Raw genomic sequence first — 11,535 nt, forward strand, 5'->3', positions numbered from 1 at the left:
GTTGTCAACCCATGTTTCAGTCTTAATATTTTAACTTTTCTCACTTGTCCGACCAAAGAATCATATTTATCTTTATGTTGAGTTTCGTAGTGTTGATGCAAATTGTATTCCTTGAACGCAGACACTGAATTCTGGCATATCAGACAAACAGCTCGCTCTTTGTACTCCGTGAAAAAATAATCAGAAGTCCACTTTTCTTGGAACACCCCGCACTCGGAGTCCATTTTTCTTTTTTTTTGACATGATGGTGTGCGCACTTCCCACTGGTGCTGGCTTGCTTGTCCTGCCCGGGAGCTGGAGGGAGGGAGGGAGGGAGAGACGGGGGAGCCGCCCCCCTCCTCAGCCCGGCCGCGCAGTCCGGACAGGGTGGCCAGAAGGGACTGAAGGGACTTTGCCGCGCCGGGGCTCTGGCGACTCGCCCGAGTTGGCTGGGCCTCGCAGTGCAGAGGCTGCCGGCTGAGCTTGCCCGGCAGAGGAGATGCCCGCGCCTCTCGCCCGCCGCGCACCGCAGAGGAGGAGGAGGAGGAGGGGGAGGAGGGGGGGAAAGGAAAAAGCTCCTTTCTTGAAAGTGGAATGGCAGAAGGTGCCATCGTGTTTTAACATATGTGGACAAAATTATTCTTTAGAGAGCCTCAGTTTACTTTTAATGACTCAAGAACCCAAAGCCAGAGTATGCGGTGCATTTGTAGTTTATCAGTTGAGTTTTTACTCCCAGATTCGTTTGGAGCACAAGGCTAAAGTGCATCTGATACCATCAGTACATGCCATTTAGCCCACAGCAATCATCCAGAAAGCATCAAGTAACCTCTCTGTTATTTTCTGGCCGTAAAAGTGCTCATCCACAACGCAAAGCCAAACAGCTTAGCCTGAAACAAGAAAAAGCCGAGAGAGGGTTTACACAGCTGTCACCTAAAGGTTCCCAGCTGAGAGGCACGTCTACAGGTGCTTTCGTTTCTCAAGTCTCAACTAAACTCCTGGCTCACTCTGGCGTGATCTGAAGAGCCCGAGACTGAGCGCTCAGCCATGGTGCTGGAGCAACGCCCGCTGGTTTCCCGCTGCTGCCCCGACAGCCACTGCAGCATGAACAAGGCAAGGTGATGCTGAGCGTCTGTGAGGAGCTCTCTCGCTAACATAGTCCCAAGGTCTTCTCAAGGTGGCTGTGCAGACAGAGAGTAATAACGAGGAGCGGCTGGCATACAGTGCCCGTCTGCCTCTGCAGTCAGCTGAATAGTTAACTGCATCCTTGGCGTTGTTTTACACAATTCACTGTTGTGCCTGGAGGCTCCTGCATCTCTGCTGTACATCTCCACTGAGGACCCAGAGATGGAGACCTGAACTTCTGCTTTGCCTAACAGCTAAATTACACTTTGTATAGAAAACTGATCACGTGGTACCTTTGGTGTCAAGTTGTATAGATCTGTGACCCAATGAATTCAGAGTTGCTCTCCCAAAGCTCTGAAGTCTACCAGCCTTACGGTTACAGAGTCCCTACAGGGATGCACACACTCCAGCTGGGTTCTGCGCTCTCTCCTGAACTATGAGCAAGGAGGAGGAGGAACTGAGCGTAGGGCTTCTCATCTCTTCCCCTTTCATGCAGCACAAGGCACTCCAGAAGCAGCCACGGCCTCACCGAGCCTCCTGGCCAAAAGACTTCGATCTTGAGGGCAAAGGCTGAAGAGTGCATGAAAGTGAGAGAGACACAGGGGCAAGCACTTGTCCCACCTTGCAACATCACTTGTTGGCATCTTCTCATCTGATCCCAGGCTGCAAAGGGTTGCAGCTCCACTTGTGAATTACTGGGTACCCTTACAGCGGTATTATCAAGTAAGGAACAACGTTAGAGTAGCAAAAAGACACGGCTCTGCCCTCGGCTGGGGAGGCACACTGGGACAGCCTCCAGCGCCAGACCATTTTTAGCAAAAGCAATCACAAATACAGTTAACTTCTTAGCTGACTTGTCTACAAAGAGGGAAAGGCTCCATACGATAAGCAGCACCCATTATTACTCTGCTGCAGAATTTAGTTCTTCCAGAAGTAATACACTCTGTTTTGCCAGCATCTAACAGCAAACCATGTAACACGAAGATGCAGAGTTAAGGTACCTGTAAATGCACTGGTTTTGTTTCCCGGCTTTTGTGCTTCCCAGGGCTGTCCTTTGTTGTGCAGCTCTGATATTTTCCAATTTTTTTATATTTGGATATAGTAATTGCTAACACAGAGTCTAAGGCTAGCAATCGTAACATCTATTTACAACACGCACACTGGCTGTGTGCACCTATTCCACCAGCCTCCCGTTTGCTTCAAACATGTCAGTCTCCCTGAGGACACGTTCAATGAGAAACCACCCCCCACCCTGCAAAGCCCTGCTTTACTTGCTGCCAAGCCTCCTGCATCCCCCTGGGCAGATTACTTTTGGAAGGCTGACCAGGGAATATTTACCAGCTATGGAATCAACAAAGTTCAGCCACATGCCAACATTTCATGCTGTTACCTAAACGGTGTCAGAACTCTCAGAACTCCATCAAAACAGAACTGGTTTGCACTTTGGTATTAAAAGTTATGTCCAGGCCTGAACACCTCGTTGAGAGCTGGGCCACACAGCAGGCTCCTCTGGGCAAAGATTTCTTTTCTAAGCAGCCATTACGCAAGTACCAATCTGTGAAAAAAATCTGAAACTCAAAGAGAGAGAACCTTGATTTGACATAGTGCTCTTGCTGCATGTTCCGTAGAAGGGAGGTCACCCACATCTTTAGATCTAACGGAAAGTAGGAAAGAAGCACCAAGTGCAAGGTTCTGCATGTGGGCTGGGGAAACACCAGGCTGGGCAGAGAACGGATGGAGAGCAGCCCTGAGGAGAAGGACTGTGGGGTGTTGGTGGATGAGAAGCTCAACTTGGCCCAGCAACGTGTGCTTGCAGCCCGGGAAGCCCAGGGCCGGGGCGGGTGGAAACTGGGCTGTAAATCCTGGGCCAGAGTTATTTCCTGCAGCTTAAGAAAACTGCGTGGGTCTGGTGATGTCTGGTCGCTGTTTTTAAACCCACACCCCCCCCAGTCGGTATTTCTAATAACAAAGGGTTAAAAGCCAGCAGGCAGTCCCCGCGGTGGCGCGCAGGCAGCAGGCAGGCAGGTGCCAGCGGAGCCCAGAGCCCCCAGCAGCATCAAGGGCAGCACCCACCGCCGCAGGCAGCGCGGCCGAGCAGAGCGGAGTGTCCGCAGCAGCGCGAGCCCCGCGCACCGCCCCCCCGCGGGGCGCCCCCCCTCGCTGCCGCAGCCGCCCCGCAGGAACTGGGACGGGGTGCAAAGGAAGAGCGGCCGCCGGCCTGGGAACTGCTCCGCCGGGCAGCGGCCGCTGGGTGATACACGTGTCAGCGAGAACCGCTGGAACAGGAAGCAGCTGTTTCTTCCAGCTGTGACACACTCACCCCTGGTCATCGAGAACACGGAGAGAACACCGATGCGACACCCGTTGCCGTGCCAAAGCTCCATTTCTTGCAACATCGCTACACGTCTGACAAGGGAAGCCAGCTGGCAGCTGCTGCACATCTGTCACCGCCAGAAAGCACCCCCGCTTCCAAGGGGCGTCCACCAGCAGACGGAGATCTAGGAAGAAAAGGGAACGCTGAGTACACAGCAGGGCTCGGGTATGTTTCCCTCGGCAGCGTACAGAGCAACCGCATTTCTGTCGGGCACTACAAAATACGCTTCCAACGGCAGACTAGAACCTGATCACCTGAGGCCGACCCTGCCTGGGCAGGGGTACAACAGGGCACACACGGGAAACCACATCCCACCCTGCTCCCGGTAACAAGACTATCGGTAAAAACATCTTTATTACAGAAGGTGCTACTTATTTAAAATACCTTATTACAAAACATCTTATTACAAAAGTTATTTTTAAAAAAGTAGTATCTTGTTACAAACCACCTTATTACAGAAGTTACTACTGGTTAAGAAAGATCTTATTACAGAAGCTGTAAGGAAAGGTTTCGCCTCAGTTCATCTTACTGCCCGGTGCTCCCTTAGCACATCCCGGCCACAGCTGGGAGCTACACAAGCCGAGGCGGTCCTGACAGCTTCTCTGCTCCCTTCTCGTGCGTTTTGCTCAGGGCTGGCTCGTATGAACACGCATGAAGCCATTACATGGATGGTTTAGGTGCTCTTCCACATGGATCTCCTGAACACCACAAGTAGAGGATGTGCCCCCTTTATCCTTCAAACAGTATTTTAACATGAACACAAATGTATAGCTATTAAAAACTTAAGATCTGCTATCAACATAAGTACAATCTTCCTCTAAAAGTTTAAAAAATATTTTCAAGACATAATTAGAACAGAGTACTAGAATAATAAATAACTTATCATTACAGATACCATTAGCATCAAAAGGAAATTATTAAACCAGAAGAATTCCCCAGGAACGTAAAAGATCAGCAGCTGTGACATACATACACTTGCTGGTGAAACAGAGAGCTGGTTCAGGAAGGAAGAAGGTTTCCTGGTTAATCACTTAGAAAATTAGCTCATCTTTCCTTTAGCTGCTCTCCTGAAATCTCAGACCCATTCAGACCCAGAATCTTGCGACTTTCCAATGCTTTTGTTTCATACACGATCCCCAGTAAAGGGCCACGGTACGACTGCAAGCAAAGACAGCGAGAGCACCAACCACCACCTATGCCGAGCATACTGTAGCTCCCAACAACGTTAAATAGATAAATAAATAAGTGAAACAGATTCCTAACAGAGCACTAAAACCCATCTGCTTCCCAGTAAGGATGTCTCAAGAAAGTGTTTAAGGGTTCCTGTAAAGTTCAGACTTTCCAAATCTAAAGAATACAAACAGCTAAGGAATTACTTCATATTAATTACTCTGACCACTCGGTGCTTTATAACTTGACAGGTAGAAAATGTAATGAAAGAGGCCTACTAAACAATACCCTACCAAGTTAAAAAGAAAGCAAAAAATAGAGTGGTGTGGGGCTGGTTTTTTTGTTGGTTTTTTGTTGTTTTGTTTGGGGCTTTTTTGTGTGTGGTCTTTGGTGTTTTGTTGGGGTTTGTTTTTTTTTTTTTTAAACACAGCTGAAATGATCCAAAGTGGCTGTTGTGGGCAAAGCTCCACGGCTGCTGGAGTCTGACAGGGGAATCCAGCTGGCAGCTGCTGCACATTTGTCACCCACTTCTCACTCTCTTATTTCATCCTCCAGAAAGCACCCCCGCTTCCGAGGTACATCCACCGGTAGACGGAGATCTAGGAAGAAAAGGGAACACTGAGTACGTATCAGTGCTTGGATATGTTTCCCTTGGCAGCATACAGAGCAATTGCATTTCTATCAGGTACTATAAAATATGCTTTCAATGTCAGACTATAACCTGATCACCTGAGGCCTACTGTTTAAAGAAACAGGAATTCTTCCAATTTTTCAAAAATTTAAATATAAAAACCCAAAGCAGATTATAAGAAAAGTGCTCCCATTCTTCAGTATGTATTATTTAGAAATGCCTTTGCCACCATGGATACCAAAAGCCAAACATTAATTACTATAAGCCCCTGGCAGTATCTACAGAAAGGCCTGACCTGCTTGTGCCATATCCCTTTGTTTACCCAGAAAAGGCACAATTGCCTCAAAGCACACCACAGCCAGCGCCAGGATCCCAGAAAAAACTCGTGGCGTCACAGAGAGGACAGACAAGAGGCTCCTTTTTTGACAGTTACCTCGATCCACAGCAAAACAGAGATACTTCCCACGTATGGCCAGATCTTGCAGGTCAAGAAAGCGAACAAGTACCCCGATAAAGTCACAACAGCGCTACCACTGCTAACATCACCCACAAGAAATTTAACCTCTAAACAAACACATTCACATCTTCCAGCCTCTGTTCGTTCTCTGTACTACAAAGTTCCTGCCCAATAGGCACCACTTTTGCACTTTCTGACACCTGCCTCCTGCCAAAGCAGACTCTGTTGGGAACACATCTTGAAAACGCATAGGGATGGAGAAATGAGGGGGCTTGTAACAATGCACCTCTAAATTATGGCAAGTTAAGACACAGGGTATGACACCCACTCATCCCAAAGAGCAGACTGCCAGGACAGGCAATTTGAAATGCCTTCAATGAATATATAATGACGTCAAGGTAATGGCAACTGAGCTGGAGCAAGCAGCTGCCGCTCGGACTCCCGAGAGCAACTTCGCTTTGGGCTTCACACAGATGTTCAAGAGCTCAGGGCCAGGCCTGTCCCCACATTAACTCTTAACACCTTTGTAGGAAGAGATCTCACTGTGACCGGATAGGAAAACTAAATGAACATTAACAATATTTTTGGCTGGAAGGTGCAGGAAACAGTTCAAGGGAACAGATGACAGCATGGGAGACCTTGCCTGAATGAAGATTTGCCCTTAGCAATTGCACCTAGAAATCTATTTACCTTGGAGGGAATGAGAGAGAACACACAGTGACACAACTGCAGCGGCATGGGAGTGGGTGGTAAATGTCTAGGGCACCTTGCAGCATAAAAAAGAAAAAAAGTCAGAGACAGTCATCAGATTATTTGCAGGACTAGACGACTCACAGAAAATATATGGTCAGCCATCGAGAAAGAAAGTTTTTTTGCTTAATGTCTCAGCATCAGCTTAAATGCTTCAATCCAGAAGTAACAAATTCCCCCTGCTCCATTCTGAGATGCCTATTTCCAGAAAGACGGGCTGCAAACAAAAATTCCTCCCATCAGAATCTGGTCCTTCTCCCGTGCTCTTTTAGAAGAGGAAGCACAAGCCACAGATATTAGGTCCAGTACAGCTGTGCTCACTAGCTGAGTGTGCCTGTGGAGCACAATGCAGAGGAGATGGGGAAGGAGACTCAAAGTATTTACAGAGTTCCTCTCAATCCTTTGTGAAGTCCAAAAGGACTCCTGTTGCAAGTGTGTATGCTGCCAACAAAAGCGGACAGATTTATTTCAAAACTCCCATTTTAACAGACAAGCTCAGCTAGAAAGTAGTGGGAAAAGCAGATGCATCATCAGCACCTTCAAATCTATGTCCTAAGAGCGAGCTTGGGGCTGAAAAAAAGCAGTCCCTGAAAGGTGAACTATTCCTTGCACCTCCGTGTGATAAACACGGCAGGAGCTAGAGCACCATACCCATCGCCTCTCAAGAAAAAGAGTGGGAAGGGAACAGATGACACAGCCCGTAATCATTTGCAATGATGTATCTTAGCGCCGAGTTAAGTTCTGCACCCTTTGTAGCAGACTCTGGCTCCCGGGAGGACTCAGAAGTAGTTGAAGAGGAGGGTTCTTCACCCGCTGTGTAGTTAATCTGCATTAATGACATTAACTTACAAAAACCACAGTGGATGCTAAATGTTTGCACAGCTTCAAAAAGGGACTCTAAAAATCAACTGAAGGTTACTGAGGCCTTTTCTGCTTAATGGTACAGAAATGCCGAAGACACTGTTGGAGACAGGACAATGAACTAGAGACACCTTTCATCTAGATTCTGCTGGGCAGAATGTTCTTAAAACTGGTAAACTAGAATTTAGCTGAGAAGGCTGGTTAAATACATTGGTTTTCCATTTGAAGGAAGCAGATAACCCATCTCAGTGATTTATGGTGCTGCAGAGATGGGCTGGCAGCTATGGAGGGAAACCCTGGGGACGGTGTTTTAGGGAAAGGACGCTCGTCTTTTCTTGCTACAGAACAGCTGTGAAATGCAAAGAAGTCCAGTCCACTCTTTGGAGGGAAGCAATGCCTTCTCCACAAAGGCGGGTTTGATTCTTGGTGCGTTTTTACAGATTAACACCTCGGGTTGGGCTCAGAGCTGCTCCCAGTCACTGAAATGTACCACATTATATTGGCTCTCGCTGTGTGGTATCTAGAACTTGGTGTCACCGCGTAACAAAGAAAAGTGATGTTAAAGAAAAGTGACATTAACATAGAAAAAAACAGCCTACTGAAATAGATGGAAGAAGAGCCTTTTTCACAGCAGGGTGCATGTATCAAAGTGCAGGCTCAGAAAACTTGCAAAGGAGTGCCCAAAGGAAAACAGGAAAACAGAGAGGACTCCATCACACTCAGAGGGCAAGTTGCCAAGAAACACCTGGAAATCATCGTGATGCATTTTAGCACAGAGAGATTAAAAAAGAAGTTGTTTCCAAAGTCTCACAGAGGACAGGAGGTGCTGACAGACAAAGGTGTAGTCAGAGCAGCAGAAGTCAGCTCGCACTTGAGCCTGCCTGCTTCAGGCTTACAGCTGACATGCAGCCGACAGGCTATGCCAGCTTGGAGGCTTCTATCATGCACCCAACTGACTTTGGGCTAGCTTGAGCCTGATCACGTTGGGCTCAGGTGTGCTGTCTATCTCTACCCTTAACACGCACACCAAGCCCCAAAGGTACAACAGTGGAGATGCAGACCTGGATGACCGTCACATTTCCCAGAGAGTAGACTATGCCATTCGTTGCTAATTAGCGTTAGCATAACAGTGTTTCATCCCTGTGGAACAATCCCATGGGAATGCTTTCCAACATGTTCCTGTACATAACTTTACAACTGGCACGTTAAGCAAATGTTTTGCTTCAGATATGAAAGCTGAGAAGTTTGCTAGTTATCTGTGATACCAGGAAGTAATTGAACAAGAACTCCTGATTATGTGTTTTAAACAAAAGCTTGTCTTTTTTCAAGGTGGCATCCCACCTTTTTTCTCAGCTTCCTGACAGAAAGACTTTATTCCTTACTTAAATGTTTGAAACTGATGGGCATTATGAGCTGAACTATTAACTAGCATCATGATCTGGAATCTAGAAACCACCCTTTGAAGTGAGCAACAGCTCTTCAAACCCCACCATCGGCTCTTTGATGAACAGCTGTGAGGGAAACAGCTTCTTAGAGACTTGCAGGCTGAACCAAATTCCCCTCTAGAATGGATCCCAAGTACTTTTTGTGTCCTCTTATGTCTCTCTAATCTGTGGACATTTAGGTTTTCCCTTCAGTTACTAGATTTGTGAAGTTTTTAGCCTCAGATACTCTGCGGCTTGTTTTTCTCATGTGCTTCAGGACACTACCAGACTGGTACAATGTGTTCAGTGATCTGAGACAAAGAGTTCAGACTTCTACACTAGCTTCATCAGTTTGGTGGGTTTTGCCCCTGGAACTTCCATAGTTACCTCATTACTCAGTGTTTCCTTCACAGCACTGTCGCCCTCCAGCGAACACGTCTATGGACTTAATCTCAATATTGTGACATCCAGGTTTCTGGCACAACTCCCAGAACTTCAAGTTTTATTTACTTACATAATTTATACCCTTGCCCACATCAGAGTAATTAGCATAAGTGTCTCTGTTGAAGTGTGTTGGTAAGTACACTAAGAGGTTGTACAAGTTTAGTATTTTAACTGAAGGAACAATGAGGTACTTACACGGCAGACAACAATTCTTCTACTCTCCCCTTTCTGTAATAGTTAGTTTCAGAGTAGCTGTCACCGTAATCTCTGAGAAAACGTAGAATCTTTCTTACCGAGAGAGTTGCCTGTGTCTGAACTGCGTCTTTTCCGGGAGAAAGATTTTACAGATGAATCTGTCTGTTCTACAGATTCGTTCACAGGCTCAGCTCCTGAAGTGAATTGTCTCTCTTCTGTCTCCGATGTCCTGGATTCACTTTTAACACTAGTATTCTCCTTAAAAAAACACAACACAACACCAAAAGAAATAAAACCAAAGATCACTCAATGTTATCTTATAATAAAACTAATATAAAACCAATAAAACAAAATAAAAGCTATTCTTCTCCACTCCAAAAGGGCATCTAACAGGTGGTGAACACTGCCTAGACAGTTGACATAGTAAGTGTTTTTAACTCAGAATTAAGGTTGCTAAATTGAAACAACCTCTTACAAAACATCATATTAAGCAAAATATGAGATCAGAAAACTAGAATACACAAAGTTAGGGTACATGTCCCCACAGTCTGAACTTTTCCCTCAGTTATTAAACTAGCTAGAAGAAATAAGCTAGAAGAAATACAGGTGCACTCATTCTTACCAGCACGTGTAATAATAACGACAGATCTAGCTCAAACAACTTGACAGAGCTGTGTGATGCAGAACCACACGTGAACCACACATTTCTGGTTGGGAATCTCACCCCACCCCATCCAGTCGTTAAGACATTAAGTTATAACGTGTTGCTTGCTTTTTAGAGCCCTCTGCTGCTGCTCTACATGTATTTTGCAGGCAACCATTTGGCAAACTGGTACATTTCCATGATCATGTGGCAAAAACCTGTAGCTTAAAAAAAAAAAAAAAAAGGCCCGAACAACCAAGTTCTGTTTCATTTTCACTGAGGCAGTACAGGCCCAAAGTTAAGCACCTGGAATCTACCTTTAGACAGAAAAATTTTCACAGTATCACCTGTTCTAGAATAGTCATCTCTTCTGCAAATATCTTATCCATCAATAACCTAAAGATGAATGACTGCTCAGAGCCTGCAATGTTTCCTTCTATTAAGGGGAAAAAAAGCTTTTGAAAACCATTATGTGTGAGTTTACAGAAGACAAGAGGTCACACTTGGTAATAAGATAGTCTTTCCAAAAATCACGCTCACCACCTTGAGTCTGTCATTACTCAATGTTGAGTATATAACAGGCTATGTGTATACGTATCAATAGAAACACACATACATTGCTTGACAAAGTTGTATAATAACATTCAAAAAGGCCTGTGCAAATACAGTAATGGAGTACTCCAGGGAGAACTAGTTCCCTCCCACACACCTCCTGCACTTGCTGGATACCCATTTGACTCGGTTTTTCCTCTTTGAAATGTGCTGTCTGGATGTATTGCTTTAGTACTGTTAACAAGGCCACGTGAAAAACACGTGGCTAGCAGTGCCTTTTGTCTGATGTCTGAACCACAACTCCTTCCCAGGCACAAAAACAAAGAAGGCAGGCAGGCTGTAGGTCACTACCTTCACCAGCTAGAATCCAAGTCTCACGAGTGATGATGACTTCTCTATTCCTGGTGACATTTCCATAATAGCAAGTTCTAGAAAAATCAGTGAGCAGCCTTCATCAAGTAGTGAGAGAAGGGAAGATTTCTCAGGTAAGCATTCTAAACCGGATATTCCACCGGACAACTGCTCTAGAAACAATTCTGCAAACTTCATTATTTAAAAAGAAGAGACTAATGAAAAGCAATACCAGGCAGGGGATGTAGAAACCAAATTGCAGTGTTTGATAAAGAAAAAACAAATAACATGCATATTGGGATCACCATTATTAAGAAACTGTTACTAGCCTACATGGTGAAAGTAGTCTAGATACTCTAACTAGCAGTTCTGCAAAGGACGTGGGGATGCTGCAGTGCCCAGTAAGGCTAACGACACCTTGGGCTACACCGGTGACGTGCAGAATTAGACTCTCTAACTCGAAAGTTATAAAGTAGGTATGGTTATTGCGCGCAGATGCACGGGGGATCGCTCCTCCATAAGCGTGTGTGCCCGAAGTGACGAACCATCTCACATTTATACAATGAAACAAATGAATAGTCA

The 11,535-nt window shown here is 45.8% G+C and overlaps 1 long non-coding RNA gene across 2 annotated transcripts; it reads right to left on the bottom strand.

The window, feature by feature from the left end:
- On the bottom strand, positions 1-11,254 carry LOC119141999. Of its 2 annotated transcripts, none has more exons than XR_005102124.1 (3): positions 9,506-11,206; positions 3,422-5,244; positions 1-2,656 (listed from the first exon to the last, which is right to left on the bottom strand). It is a non-coding gene; the product is annotated as an uncharacterized LOC119141999 (long non-coding RNA). The 2 variants fall into 2 exon arrangements; XR_005102125.1 differs by lacking the exon at positions 1-2,656 and adding an exon at positions 6,424-6,499 and having other exon boundaries at positions 3,466-5,244; positions 9,506-11,254.
- Positions 11,255-11,535: the final 281 nt, after the last annotated feature.

This window comes from Falco rusticolus, unplaced genomic scaffold, assembly GCF_015220075.1.
Source record: "Falco rusticolus isolate bFalRus1 unplaced genomic scaffold, bFalRus1.pri scaffold_143_arrow_ctg1, whole genome shotgun sequence".
Taxonomy (NCBI): Eukaryota; Metazoa; Chordata; class Aves; order Falconiformes; family Falconidae; genus Falco; species Falco rusticolus.